The sequence below is a fragment of the Macaca fascicularis genome, chromosome 8 (genome assembly GCF_037993035.2).
Source record: "Macaca fascicularis isolate 582-1 chromosome 8, T2T-MFA8v1.1".
Classification (NCBI taxonomy): Eukaryota; Metazoa; Chordata; class Mammalia; order Primates; family Cercopithecidae; genus Macaca; species Macaca fascicularis.
This window is the reverse complement of record NC_088382.1, coordinates 36,593,714-36,609,048: the sequence shown is the minus strand read 5'-3', so window position 1 is coordinate 36,609,048 and position 15,335 is coordinate 36,593,714. Positions and strand designations below refer to the sequence as shown.

At 39.4% G+C, this 15,335-nt stretch overlaps 1 non-coding gene across 1 annotated transcript; it reads right to left on the bottom strand.

The window, feature by feature from the left end:
- Nucleotides 1-14,589: 14,589 nt before the first annotated feature.
- LOC123575367 (U6 spliceosomal RNA) lies at nucleotides 14,590-14,692 on the bottom strand. Its single transcript, XR_006700661.2, has one exon. It is a non-coding gene; the product is annotated as a U6 spliceosomal RNA (small nuclear RNA).
- Nucleotides 14,693-15,335: the final 643 nt, after the last annotated feature.

Below are 15,335 nucleotides of genomic sequence, written 5' to 3'. Positions count from 1 at the left end.
AGTTCTTTGTAGGTTCTGGATATTAGCCCTTTGTCAGATGAGTAGATTGCAAAAATTTTCTCCCATTCTGTAGGTTGCCTATTCACTCTGATGGTAGTTTCTTTTGCTGTGCAGAAGCTCTTTAGTTTAATGAGATCCCATTTGTCAATTTTGGCTTTTGTTGCCATTGCTTTTGGTGTTTTAGACATGAAGTCCTTGCCCATGCCTATGTCCTGAATGGTACTACCTAGGTTTTCCTCTAGGATTTTTATGGTATTAGGTCTAACATTTAAGTCTCCAATCCATCTTGAATTAATTTTCGTATAAGGAGTAAGGAAAGGATCCAGTTTCAGCTTTCTACTTATGGCTAGCCAATTTTCCCAGCACCATTTATTAAATAGGGAATCCTTTCCCCATTTCTTGTTTCTCTCAGGTTTGTCAAAGATCAGATGGCTGTAGATGTGTGGTATTATTTCTAAGGACTCTGTTCTGTTCCATTGGTCTATATCTCTGTTTTGGTACCAGTACCATGCTGTTTTGGTTACTGTAGCCTTGTAGTATAGTTTGAAGTCAGGTAGCGTGATGCCTCCAGCTTTGTTCTTTTGACTTAGGATTGTCTTGGAGATGTGGGCTCTTTTTTGGTTCCATATGAACTTTAAAGCAGTTTTTTCCAATTCTGTGAAGGAAGTCATTGGTAGCTTGATGGGGATGGCATTGAATCTATAAATAACCTTGGGCAGTATGGCCATTTTCACGATATTGATTCTTCCTATCCATGAGCATGATATGTTCTTCCATTTGTTTGTGTCCTCTTTTATTTCACTGAGCAGTGGTTTGTAGTTCTCCTTGAAGAGGTCCTTTACATCCCTTGTAAGTTGGATTCCTAGGTATTTTATTCTCTTTGAAGCAATTGTGAATGGAAGTTCATTCCTGATTTGGCTCTCTGTTTGTCTGTTACTGGTGTATAAGAATGCTTGTGATTTCTGCACATTAATTTTGTATCCTGAGACTTTGCTGAAGTTGATTATCAGCTTAATCTCACTCTCTAATGCTTCTCATCTGTCTTGCCTGTTTTGTATTTTCCACTCTCATCTGTTTTAATTTACTGTTTTAGTCCTTTTGTGTTGCTATAAAGAAATATGAGAGGCTGGGTAAGAGGTTTATTTGGCTCACAGTTCTTCAGGCTGTGCAAGAAGCATGGTGCCAGCATCTGCATCCGATGAAGGCTTTAGGCCGCTTCCACTCTTGGTGGAAGAGGAAGTGGAGCTGGTGCATGCGGAGATCACATGGCAAGGAAGAGGTTAGGGAGGGAGGTGCGCGGCTCTTTTTTAACAACCAGCTGTCTCAAGAATAATAGAGCAAGAACTCACCCCCACCCCCCACCCCCCGCCAACTCCCCATCACCAGGAAGGGCATTAATCTATCATGAGAGATCTGCTGCTATGACCAAACCCCTTTCATTAGGCCCTACCTCCAACACTGGGGACCAAATTTCAACATGAGGTTTGGAGGGATCAAACATTCAAACTATAGCATATACTTATGACTTTAAAACATATTTAAAAATGAGCTTTAGGCCTGGTGCAGTGGCTCATGCCTGTAATCCCAGCACTTTTGGGAGGAGGTGGTGGGTAGATCACCTGAGGTCAGGAGTTAATGACCAGCCTGGCCAACATGGTGAAACCCTGTCTCTACTAAGAATACAAAAATTAGCCAGGTGTGGTGGTGCATACCTGTAATCCTAGGTGCTTGGGAGGCTGAGGCAGGTTGCAGTGGCCAAGATCGTGCCACTGTACTCCAGCCTGGGCAACAGAGTGAGACTCTGTCCCAAAAAATAAAAACAAAAATACAGAACTTTATTGCATTATAATTATATAAAACACAGTGCACCCATTTCACATTTACTGAATTTTTTCAAATGTGTATAGATGTATTTATACCACCACAATTAACATTTAAAACGTCCATCCACCCCAATAAGTCCCTTAGTTTCTCTTTGTAGTCAATACTCCCCATTTCCTGGCCCTAGACAATCACTGATCTCCTTTCTGACACCAAACATTTTTTTGTCTTCAAAGCCATGCTTCTAATCTTGATCCAAATATATATATGATCAATTTCCCACTGGGAAACTTGACTTAGATGCATGCAAGCCCCTTGACCTTAAAACAATGGAAATCAGGATCTTTTTCTGTCATCAAAATTGTACGTCTGTGAATCATCCTATATTTCTTCCTTGCCTCCTCTTCCCATGTCAATCAATCCCACTCAATATTCCACTTCCTTAATATATTCACATCTGTCCCTTCCTTCTGCTACTATTTTTGGGCAGGGTCTAACTAACCACAATCTAGTCTTATCAAGTTCAGGAGCTGGCTGTGGATTTTCACATCCACTCATCCTTGTCCCTTAGGGTGTCAAGGACACCACCCTCTGTTTCAGGGAGAAGACGGGGCCTGGGAAAAGGATGTGGGTCATTTCAGATGGGGTTCAACATACCCTCAGCCAAGATGAATCTCAATTACAGATGATCCACAGGCAACATGCAAGAAGCTGTTAATAAAAAGCTTCTGCACAGCAAAGGAAATAATCAGCAGAGGAAACAGACGACCCAGAGAATAGTAGAAAATACTTGCAAACTATGTATCTGACAAAGGACTCATATCCAGAATCTACAAGGGACTTATCAAAAAGTGGGCAAAAAACACGAACAGACAATTCTCAAACAAAGATATACAAATGGCCAACAAACATATGAAAAAAATGCTCAACATAACTAAGTATCAGGGAAATGCAAATTAAAACTACAATGAGATACCACCTTACTCCTGTAAGAATGTCCATAATTTAAAAATTAAAAAAAATTAGATGTTGGTGTGGATGTGGTGAAAACGGAACACTTTTACCCGGCTGGTGGGAATGGAAACTAGTACAACTACTATGGAAAACAATATGGAGATTGCTTAAAGAACTGAAAGTAGATTTACTGTTTGATCCAGCAATCCCACTATTAGGTATCTGCCCAAAGGAAATGAAGTCATTATATGGAAAAGATACTTGCACACGCATGTTTATGGCAGCACAATTCACAATTGCAAAAATATGGAACTAGCCTAAATGCCCATCTACCAATGAGTGGATAAAGAAAATATGGTATATGTACACCATGGACTACTACTCAGCCATATAAAGGAACCAAATAATGGCATTTGCAGCTGCTTGGATGGAGTTGGAGACCATTAAGTGAAGTAACTCAGGAATGGAAAACCCAACATTGTATGTTCTCACTTATAAGTGAGAGCTAAGCTATGAGGATGCAAAGGAATAAGAATGATACAATGGACTTTGGAGTCTCAGGGGGAAGGGTAGGAGGGATGTGAAGGATAAAAGACTACACATTGGGTACTGTGTACACTGATCAGGTGACGGGTGCACCAAAATCTCAGAAATTACTACTAAAGAACTTGCCTATGTAACAAAAAACCACCTGTTCCCCCAAAACTATCAAAAAAAATTTTTTTAAAGCCCCTTGTGAAAAAAGCAAGGAGAAGAGCAGCTGGGTTGGCTACTTGCCCATGAAAAGGGCTACATTCATCAATGGGGACAAATGTCTGTGGCCACTGGCTTGACTCCTACAGTTATCTGGCACTGGTAGCCAATGCAGCAGGGAAGACTCTTGACACTGAACTACTCCTTTCCATGAGGCTTCTCTAGATGCACGCCCCATACATTAGGCTCCACGGATCTCCTCCAAGGTCAAGTCCACATACTTTGGCTCTCAGCCTAGATGAACTTCACATAGTCTTTTTGCAATGTATTTATGTGGTGTAACCTTTATATGCTGCTTATTTTAGGGTTTTTTCTCATATAAATGAAACACTCTCTAGCTCAATATTCTTTAAGAGCCACTCATCACTTTTAGAATAAAGACTTTCTGATATAGCCCTTGTCTGACTTCCTAGGCTCACCTCCTTCTCACCTCCCATTCATGTGCCCCGTGCTCTGCCTGCATCAAACTGCTTGCCTGTTCCCTAAACACTCCATGCTCTCTTCATACCTCTAAATCTTTGTAGACCCTGTTTTATTTCCTTTGCCAGGAATATCATGATATAAATGATTCCTGTTTTTTCTTCAGGACTCGGTTCAAATTGTTTTCTCAGTGAAGCCTGCCCTAATATCCCCAAAGGCTATTACTCTTCTTTCATTACATATTTGTATTTCTCCTGGTTAATTACCAGGTTATACACCAATGTGGAAAAGGAGGAAGTGGTACAACCCATTCCCTACATGGTCTTAACAGCGACCTGGTTAACTCACACGTATACACTTACATGTGTGCACATCCACACACCTACAAGGAACAAGGAAGGACACACCCAACACTCTCTTTTTTTTTGGTTGAAATTCTACATTCTGGCTCTTTGAGAGTTTTAATGAGGAGGTGAACTCATTATTTTGACTCATGATCAATTGGGAGTGACTCTTCTGCCACATTTTATTAGTTTTTCTTTCTCCGGATTCTTTCACTGGTTCTGAGACAGTATGTTCCTTGTCTTCAATGTTCTGGACTATGTAGCATTCATCTGCAATACCACAGGCATTGTCTGTAGATGGCCGTTGTTGTTGTTGTCTTTTTGGAGGCAGAGTCTTGCTTTATCACGCAGGTTGGAGTGCAGATCTTGGCTCACTGCAACCTCTGCCTCCCGAGTTCAAGCAATTCTCCTGCCTCAGTTTCCCGAGTGACTGAGATTACAGGTGCCTACCACCATGTCTGGCGAATTTTTGCATTTTTAGTAGAGACCAGGTTTCACCATGTTGGCCAGGCTGGTCTCGAACTCCTGACCTCGAGTGATCCGCCCACCTCACACCTGTAATCCCACCTCCCAAAGTGCTGGGATTATGGGTGTGAGCCACCACACCCGGCCACTAAGTTGTCTTTTTAAAATATCTCTCTCCTATTGTCTTCTCTTATGTTAGTCTGGTATGCACATGGCATCAGGAGGCAAAAGAAAAATCAATCCTGCATTGTCTGTAAAGGAATTTATTACATTGTAAATTTTAGAATCTGTTTACGTATTTGTCTCCTGCAGACTGAGTTCCTTGAACGTCAGATGGTATCTTTTTCTGTATACATCCCTAATGCCTAGCACAGTGCCTGGCAGAATCCATCAATGAATGAATTTATGACTTTGAATTCTGCCTATACTTCTATTGCCAGTTAATGGTTTATGTTAAGTAGCCTGTTTTGCCTTAATTAAAAACTTGCCCATGAGTAAATAAAATGTACTTGAATATATGTCTGAATTTAAAACATTTTCTCATTTAAAATTTGTAACAAGCATGAGTAATATTTTCATGTGCCAATGCCTCAAATTCAATGCATCGTATTTTAAAATAGAAACTAAAGCCAAGTCTGAATAATTAATTTAGATAATTTGTCAAGTCTTACTGCTGGTGGTGGACATGTAGACGTAATATATAGGTACAAACAGTATTTGCAGAACCTATGGTACTTTAAAAGGGAATAAAATAAATGATCAGAGAAAATACAACCAAACAATGCAGACTTTTTTCATTAGCACTTCCAGAAAAGGAAGCTAAGTGTCAGTTCAGAGTGTTGATTGCAGGGATCAAGGTGGAGATGCTTGTTTTTTTTAGGGATTGGAAGAACCTGGAGCATTTCTCTTGTTTTTGTGCAGATGGTGACAGGCGCAGGAGAAGGAACACCTGGATATATTTTGAAGAATAGGCTGTATTGCTAAGTGTCAGAGAGTTGGGTAAAGCATTCAAAAGGCACTTTGGAGATCTATATTCCTAACAAATGCCAATAGTGTATTATAATTTTTGATTTTATGGAGAAATTATACTTCCTTCAGGGACTAAAACCTCGTAGAAGTTTTCTCTGACTAATCTACCTCATGATGACTCTTTGCTTGCTTTGAATAACTGTGACATTCACATGGGCTATCTCTGTTCTCTATATTTATATTATGTTTGTTCATATGATGCCTTAGAATAATCCCAAATTGTATCTCACCTACTAGATTATTTTATCCTGGGGCCTTATGTCTTTCTTTGCATTCTCTATAGCTCAATATATGTTCCAAACATTTTTACATATGGCCCTGATGTGACTTGAGCCTCAAAACAACTTTGTAAGATGGAAACATTATAAGTCTGATTTCTGCAGCTTGAAAAACAGATGTGGAATATTGAGTAACATCCAAATGTATGCAGCAAACAAGGGGTAGTGTCCAGATTGAGAGCAAATTTTGTGATCATTCTGCAGTACGCTCAGAAAAGAAACAGAATTCTTCCAAAGGAAACAGTTAGTGGTCCTTTCGCTGACAAAATAAAATGGAGAGGCAGCAGTGGTTAGTTATGGGCGTGGTATATTTTTTATGTTATCTGATAGTTATATTTATTCCACACTGGTCATTCATGAAGTGTGTAATCTAAAGCTCGACTTGTAATTGGTGCTTAATAGAGAAGGGTTTGTTGGCTGACAGTGTAAACCAGACCCTCAGATAATAGAAGAGGATGGACATCTGTTGATCTAGAAGTTTATGCAAAGCAGTTGGGTTTAAGTTCTAAGGAAATTTAGCTCACAATTAGGCAGTTTGAGTACCTCTCACCGAGTTTTTGTTTTTGTTTTTTTTTCTTTCCACTGCACTGAGTGACTGTAATTTAAAAATGTAGGGCCAAGTGCGGTGGCTCACGCCTGTAATCCCAGCACTTTGGGAGGCTGAGGAGGGTGGATCACCTGAGGTTGGGAGTTCAAGACCAGCCTGACCATCATGGAAAAACCCCATCTCTACTGAAAATACAAAATTAGCTGGACGTGGTGGCAGGCACCTGTAATCCCAGCTACTTGGGAGGCTGAGGCAGGAGAATCGCTTGAACCTGGGAGGCAGAGGTTGTGGTGAGTCGAGATCGCCCCATTGCACTCCAGCCTGGCCAACAAGAGCGAAACTCCATCTCAAAGAAAAAAAAAAAAGTAATAAATACCACCTTCTGTAGCTGCTTTACTGTCTTTTTTCTTCTTTCCACACCCCATTGTTCCTCCTGCCATCATGCTGGTACCTCCTTAAGGCACTCACACATTTCATCCCTTGCAAATGGAGTATAAAAACATATTAAAATAGCCTGTAATCCCAGCAGTTTGGGAGGCCTAGGTGGGCGGATCACTTGACGTCAGGAGTTTGAAACCAGCCTGGTCAACATGGTGAAACCCTGTCTCTACTAAAAATACAAATATTAGCTGGGCGTGGTGGCGGGTGCCTATAATCCCTGCTACTTGGGAGGCTGAGGCACGAAAATCACTTGAACCCGAGAGGTGGAGGTGGCAATGAGTCGAGATCATGCCATTACACTCCAGCCTGGGTGACAGAGTGAGACTCTGACTCAAAAAAAAAAAAAAAAAAAAAAAAAAAAAAAATTAAAATATACCACATGTGGTGATTAATTGTCACAAGCACATCACCCAGGGCCTTGATGTCAGACCTGTGTTTTAAATGGTGTAAATTCAATGTCTGTCACTCTCAAGCTCCTTTGAATTTTAGTGTCTGAATCACCCTATAGTAGCATTGCTCTTTTTTTTCGGGGTAATTTAATAAAAAGATGAAATTACTCTGCATACGTTTTTAATTGCAATTCTTGAGATAAAATAGGTTGATGTCATCCAAGTCCTCTCTCCTGAATCAACTGCAAATGTGTTTTAATGCAAACTATTTTAGTCCGTAAGAAACCTACTGGAGCAACAGAATGCTCATAAAAATATGCCCTGTTGACTATATCACCGTCTCAGTTGACTATATCACCGTCTCAGTTGCATTAGACAATTTCACATTCAATCTTTATTTTGATTTCTCTTATTATTCAGCTCTATTTATTCCTGGGACCCAAATAGGGCGTCACAGTTATAAAAATGTCATAAAATCAGGCCATAAATGAAATTACCTTTAGGGACAAGTGACTTATCCGTGTACAAAGGTAAATCCTACTGTTAACTTTTCCTGAGCAAGAGATTTGGCAAGTTGCCTCTTCAATAATTTGGAAATTGCTATCTTGGGTTGTTTTCTGTGCTTTTGATACGTGGCTCTAGTCACCTTAGATTTTAGCTGGGACATCTACTCTGTGGCTCTGAAGCAAGCTAATTTACTTTTCTGTATCACAACCTTCATCTGTGTTTTTGTTTTCCCTCAGCAAGTGAAGGAAGAAGATCAGGGCATTAATCTCACTCCATTAGAAGGATGCATTTCCGTTTTCATCCAATTAGCTGCTGTAATTTGAGGCTTTTGGTGCCTGCTGATAAGGCAGGAGGCTGGCAGCAGAAAAGGCCATGGAGAGCTTTCAGAGGGGCCTCTGCGAGCTGTTATCACAAGTTTCACTCAAAAGATCAAGTGTCAGGCCTGCTCACACCAGTCAGATCTCAAATCTTTATATATTCATTAACCATCGATATGTGGTTATTCAGGGAGGTGGCAGCAAGGCTTCAGACGGTAAGGCCTCAAGGCACACAGAACCAAAGTAACCAGTAATGAATTCACATCTCTGAGCACAGCTTGTTCTTAGGAGTGAAAGATTTAAGAAGCTGGCTTCTTTCCCTCTTTTAAAAACATAAGCGTATCCAGACTTGACATTTTTTTTTTAATAGGAGAAAAAGGCACACAAAACTTATTTTTAACATGCAAAGGGGAAACTCTCAGGAGTGTGATTACCCCTGGAAATTTTAATTTTACTCCATTTATTCATTCTTAGGGGTCTCTTTGATATTAACAAGACAAACGAACTAACGGAAAAATGGAACCTGTTAGTTTTGGAAGGCTGAAAAGACTTCTGGGAATTCCTGAAACAATGGGGTAATGATTTGCATAGGCAAAGGGAAGTGAGGGTTTGGGGGTCCCCACAAGGAAGTGTGGGTTGGGGGTCCTAACACCCCATATTATATCTCTCTACCACTTTCTGCCATATGAGAGGAGAACACATGTACTTCTTAAAATAAGACAAGATATCCTTAGAAAATGTTAGCTTGACTTTCAGGATGATGCGTGTAAGTTTCTGCTCCAAATTTTGAAGTTGGACATTTTCTCTTCTAGAATGATCATCTCCCATTTTTCTAGGAAACCTCTAGCGTCAAGAAATTGTTTGTGAAAAATAACTGAACAAGTAAAATTCTTTCAGAAAAAAACTCACTGACTTGAAATATCTAGTCAATTAGCTCTAAACACAAGGATGGACAAGTGAGATAGTAAACTTGGGGTCTGGATCTCTCTTATTTTACTTCGCTTTTCCTCATAAGTATAATAAAGGGATTTTGTACTTGGTCATTGCCAATATCTCTTTTGGTTTGAATATTCTATAATTGGAGAGGCAGCATATTTCAATTTAGGATTGGCAAATATTAAGCTTGTCTATTGCATTTCTTGTTGGTTACACTCATGGCAGACACCTCTAATCAATTTTTCTGCTAGTTTTAGAATCCCAAGGCCTTAGAAACCTTTTCAGCACAGAACTTTGAGCAACCGTTATCCATCAGATGAAGACAAAATTTAACACCATTCCAGACATCCTGGACAGATATGTAGTGAAGGATAGAGGTCAGGACAGAGATCTAGTCCTGTATCTGTCTGTACACACCTGTGGAACCCTTGAGAAGTAAACTAAATATTTTAAAATTAAACTTGATGTAGGTTTTTGCGTGAAAATAAGTTTTCTTTTCCTTTTTATTTTCTTAGACGGAGTCTTGCTCTGTCGCCCAGGCTGGAGTGCAGTGGCGCGATCTTGGCTCACTGCATGCAACCTGTGCCTCCTGGGTTCAAGCAATTCTCCTGCCTCAGCCTCCCAAGTAGCTGGGATTGCAGGCACACGACACCACACCCAGCTAATGTTCTGTATTTTTAATAGAGATGGAGTTTCACCGTGTTGGCCAGGCAGGTCTCAAACTCCTGATCTTAGGTGATCTGCCTGCTTCAGCATCCCAAAGTGCTGGCATTACAGGCGTGAGCCACTGTGCCTGGCCAGTTTTCTTTAGGATAAATGACTAGAGGTGGAATTGCTGAGTCATATGGTAACTGCACATTTAGTTTTTAAAGACATTGGCAAATGGTTTTTAGCGTGGCTGTAACATTCCTACTAACAACGTTTGAGTGATCCAGTTTTTCTGCTTCTTCACCAGCATTTAGTGTTGTCACTAGTTTTAGTTTGGCCACCCTGATACATGTGTAGTGATTATCTAATTGTGGTTTTAATTCACATTTTCCTAATGGCTAAGAAGATTGAACATCTTTTCATGGGTTTTTATGCTGTCTGTATATCTTCTGTGAAATATCTGGTCATGTCTTTAGCTCATATTCTAATTGGATTTTTTTTTTTTTTTTTTTTTTTTTTTTTTACTGCTAAGTTTTGAGTGTTCTTTATATATTCTAATACTAGTCCTTTGTTACAATATTTTTTTCCTTTGGTCAGTCTTGCTACAGATTTGTCAGTTTTCTTTTTTCTTTTTTTTTTTGATGGAGACAGGGTCTTGCTCTGTCAGATATGCTGGAGTGCAGTGGTAAAAACACAGCTCACTGCAGCCTCGACCTACTGGGCTCGAGCAATCCTCCTGCCTCAGCCTCCTGTGTAGCTGAGACCACAGGTGTGAGCCATCACACCTGGCTAATTTTTAAATTATTTTTATTTTTATTTTTGAGACAATCTCTCTCTGTCACCCAGGCTGGAGTGCAGTGGTGTGATCTCAGCTCACTGCAGCCTCCACCTCCTGGGTTCAAGCAGTTCTCTTGCCTCAGCCTCCCGAGTAGCTGGGATTACAGTCACATGCCACCATGCCTGGCTAATTTTGTATATTTAGTAGAGCTGGGTTTCACCATGTTGGCCAGGCTGATCTTGAACTCCTGACCGCAGGCCTTGGCCTCCCAAAGTGCTGAGATTACAGTCATGAGTCATCACGCCCAGCCTTTTTTGATTTTTTCGTAGAGATGGAGTCTTGCTCTGTTACCCAGGCTGGTCTTGAACTCCTGGGTTCAAGCAATCTTCCTGCCTTGGCTCCCCAAAGTGTTGGGATTATAGGCATTAGCCACCAAGCCTGGCCTAATTTTCTTTATTGTTTTTCTGTTTTCAATGTCATTGATTTTGACTCTTATTTTTATTATTTCCTTGCTTCTGTTTGCTTTAGATTTATCTTGCTCTTTTTTTCCCCTAGCTTCTTGAGGTGAGAGTTTGGATTATTTATCTGAGACTTCCCCCCACCTTTAATGTATACCTTTAGTGCTATAAATTCCTCTCTCAGTATTGCTTTAGTTGTGTTTTTTTGTCAGTTCAATATATTTTCAATTTCTTTAGAGCCTTCCTCTTTACTGAAAGATTATTTATAAATGTGCTATTCAGTTCCCAAGTATTCGGATATTTTCTTTTCTTTTTCTTTTTTTTTTTGAGATGGAGTCTTACTCTGTTGTCTAGGCTGGACTGCAGTGGCACAACTTCAGCTCACTGCAACCTCAGCTTCCTGGGTTCAAGTGATTCTCCTGGCTCAGCCTCCCAAGTAGCTGGGATTACAGGTGCATGGCACCACAGTTGGCTAATTTTTGTAGTTTTAGTAGAGACAGGGTTTCCATGTTGGCTAGACTGGTCTTGAACTCCTGACCTCAAGTGATCTGCCTGCCATGGCCTCCCAAAGTGCTGGGATTACAGGTGTGAGCCACCACACCTGGCCAAGTATTTTTCTCTTAGTGCTCTGTTATTGATTTTCAGTCTGATTCCACTGTGGACACTGAACCCATTTTGTATGATTCCAATACTTTAAAATTTTTAGGTTTGTTTTGTGATGCTAGATATATGGCCTATCTTGGTATATATTTTCTGAGTGCTTAAAAAGAATATGTATTCTTCTGCTATTGAGAAAAGTACCCTAAAAATATTGAATAGATTCTGTTGGTTGATGGCATTTTGTGTTATTCTATAGTCTTTATATTTTCTGTCTAGTTGTTCTGTCAGCTGTTGAGAAGAGTGAAGACTTTAACACAATTGTATATTTGTCTATTTCTCCTTTCAGTTCTATGTGTTTTTGCTTCACATGTTTTGTAGCTCTGTTGTTTGGTGCACACTTACTTAGGATTATTGTCTTTTTGGTGGACTGCTTTTTTTTTGTCTTTCTATAATGTCCCTGTCTGTCTCTGGTAATATTTTTGGCTCTGAAGTCTACTTTATCTCATATCAATATTACCAATCTTGCTTTTTCTTTGATGAATGTTTGCATGATATATCTTTTTTTTTTTTTTTAAACCTTTTATATCTTATTTACCTATATCATAGTTTAAGAGAGTTTCTTATGGGCAGCATGTAGTTGGGTCATATTTTGAAACCTACATGCTGGGTTTTTTTGGGAGTGTATTTAGACCATTTATATTTGATACAATTTTATATGTACAATTTGATAATTTAATCGTTCACACACACACACATACATATATATATACACACACACATATATAGCTAGACTTTATTCCCCCACTATCAACACCACAGTGGTACATTTCTTGCAACTGTTGAATCTACACTGACATTATCACCAAAGATTTGCCATTTACATATATATGTGTGTATATATGTGTGTGTGTGTGTATTATTTGATTGTTTTTAAGTGTTTTTTTAAAGATATTACATTACATATACATGAACTTTACAATTGGCTGGTGTTGTCATTTTACCAGCTTGAATGAGATATAGAAACCATGTCTCCTTTTACATTCCTTTACCCTTCTCCACTTATTATAGAATTGTTTAAAATATTTCCTCAACATACATTTAGAACCATATCAGACAGTGTTATAATATGTGCTTCAACTAATAAACATAAATTAGAAAACTCAAGAGTTTTTTTGTTCATTTTTTGCTTAGCATATTCTTTATAATTTTCTTCCTTTTAAGAACACTTTTATTTATTTTTATTTATTTATTTATTTATTTTTTTGAGATGGAGTCTCGCTCTGTCACCCAGGCTGGAGTGCAGTGGCCAGATCTCAGCTCACTGCAAGCTCCGCCTCCCGGGTTCCCACCATTCTCCTGCCTCAGCCTCCCGAGTAGCTGGGACTACAGGCGCCCGCCACCTCGCCCGGCTAGTTTTTTGTATTTTTTAGTAGAGACGGGGTTTCACCGTGTTCCCCAGGATGGTCTCGATCTCCTGACCTCGTGATCCGCCCGTCTCGGCCTCCCAAAGTGCTGGGATTACAGGCTTGAGCCACCGCGCCCGGCCAAGAACACTTTTAAAAACTATTCTTTTAGAGTAGGTTTTCTGGCAACAAATTAAAATAATTTTCCTTCATCTGAACATGACTTGATTTCTCCTTCATCTCTGAAGAATATTTTTGTTGGATACAGGATTCTGGGTTGATAGTTCTTCCCTTTCAGCGTTTGAAAATATCATGTCATTTCTTATTGGCTACTATAGTTTTTGACGAGAAATCAACTGTCATTTGAACTGTTTTTCCTCTATAGGTAAGGTGTCATTTTTTGAAATGTCACTTTTTTGAAATGTCACTTTTTGAAAAAAGTGTTTTCAAGACTTTGTCTTTAGTTTTAAGAAGTTTAATCATGATGTGATATGTCTTGTTGTGGATTTCTTTGGGTTTAACTTGTTTGGTGGTTGGTCATCTTGAATCTATAGATTTATGTCTTTCGTCGGTTTTGGAAAGTTTTCACCCATTATTTCTTTGAGTACTTTTTTTAGCCCCACTTTCTTTCTCCTTTCTTTCCAGGATTCCAAATACACAAATGGTAGATCTTTTGTTACAGTCTCACTAGTTCTTGAGGGTCTTTGCATTTATTTCAATCTATTTTCTCTATTGTTATTTGGGCAATGTCTAATGTTTTACCTTCCAGATAACTGATTCTTTCCTCTTTCCCATCCATTCTTACAGTCAGCCTACTCACTGAGATTTTTATACTGACTATTTATTGTATGTTTTAGTTCTATAATTTCCATTTTATTCTCCTTTATTTTATTTATTTATTTATTTATTTATTTATTTATTTATTTATTTATTTTTTGAGACGGAGTCTCACGCTGTTGCCCAGGCTGGAGTGCAGTGGCGCGATCTCGGCTCACTGCAAGCTCCGCCTCCTGGGTTCACGCCATTCTCCTGCCTCAGCCTCCTGAGTAGCTAGGACTACAGGCGCCCGCCACCGCGCCCGGCTAATTTTTTGTATTTTTAGTAGAGACGGGGTTTCACTGTGGTCTCGATCTCCTGACCTTGTGATCCGCCCGCCTCGGCCTCCCAAAGTGCTGGGATTACAGGCTTGAGCCACCGCGCCCGGCCTTTATTCTCCTTTATATCTTCTATTTCTTTCTTGAAACTTTATATCTCTTTGTTGAAATTTACTATTTTTTCACCTATTTCAAGCATGTTTATATTGATCATTGGAGCGTTAAAAAAATTATGGCTCCTTTAAAAATTTTTCCCAGTAAATTTCAACATCTCTGTCAGTAGCACTTATACCTATTGATTGTCTTTTTTCATTTAGTTTGAGATCTTTTTGGTTCTCAGTATGATGAATAATTTTTTTTTATAGAAACTGGGTCACTAAAATACTATGTTTTGAGATCTCGATCTTTTTTTCATAGAATGCTTCATGAATTTCCATGACATCCTCGTGCAGTGGCCATAGTAATCTTCTCTGCATCATTCCAATTTTGTTATTTGTGCTGTTGAAGCAAGAATAAGATATGGATCTTATTTAAGCCTTTTGTTTTAGCTGCTTTTCTTGCCACTGCTCCAGGAGGAGAAGGGGAGGTGTGTACTGCATCATTTCTGTCAATTGGAGGTAAAATACTGATACCTCACTTGGCTTTTGATGACACCCGAGGAGGGAACTCTTCACTACTGACGGGCAATGGTGGAAGTTCAGCTTCCCATATGGTCTCCACTGATACTGCAATGGGGGTGATTTCATTGCTGCTGGGCACTGGTGAACATCATGACTCTTCATTAGACCTCTTCTGAAACTTCTCCAGCAAGGAGAAAGGGGTGTTTCATTTTTGCCTATAGAGGTGGAAGTCTACACTTTGCATGTGGTCTCTACTGATACTGTAGGAGGGGGGAATCTTGTTACTAGCCAGTGGCAAGTTTTCTTATCTATAATGTCTTTGTCTGGCTTTAGTATTAGGGTAAGTCTGGTCTCATAGAATGAGTTTGGAAGTGCTCCTCCTTCTTTTACATTTTAGAAGAGTTTGAAAAGTATTGGTGTTAATTTAAAAAAAGTTGGGTAGAATTCACAAGTGATGTCATCTGGAAGGTTGTTGGGAGGTTTCTGATTTCCGATTCACTATCTTTACTAGTTATAGGTTGTTATGGCCTGAA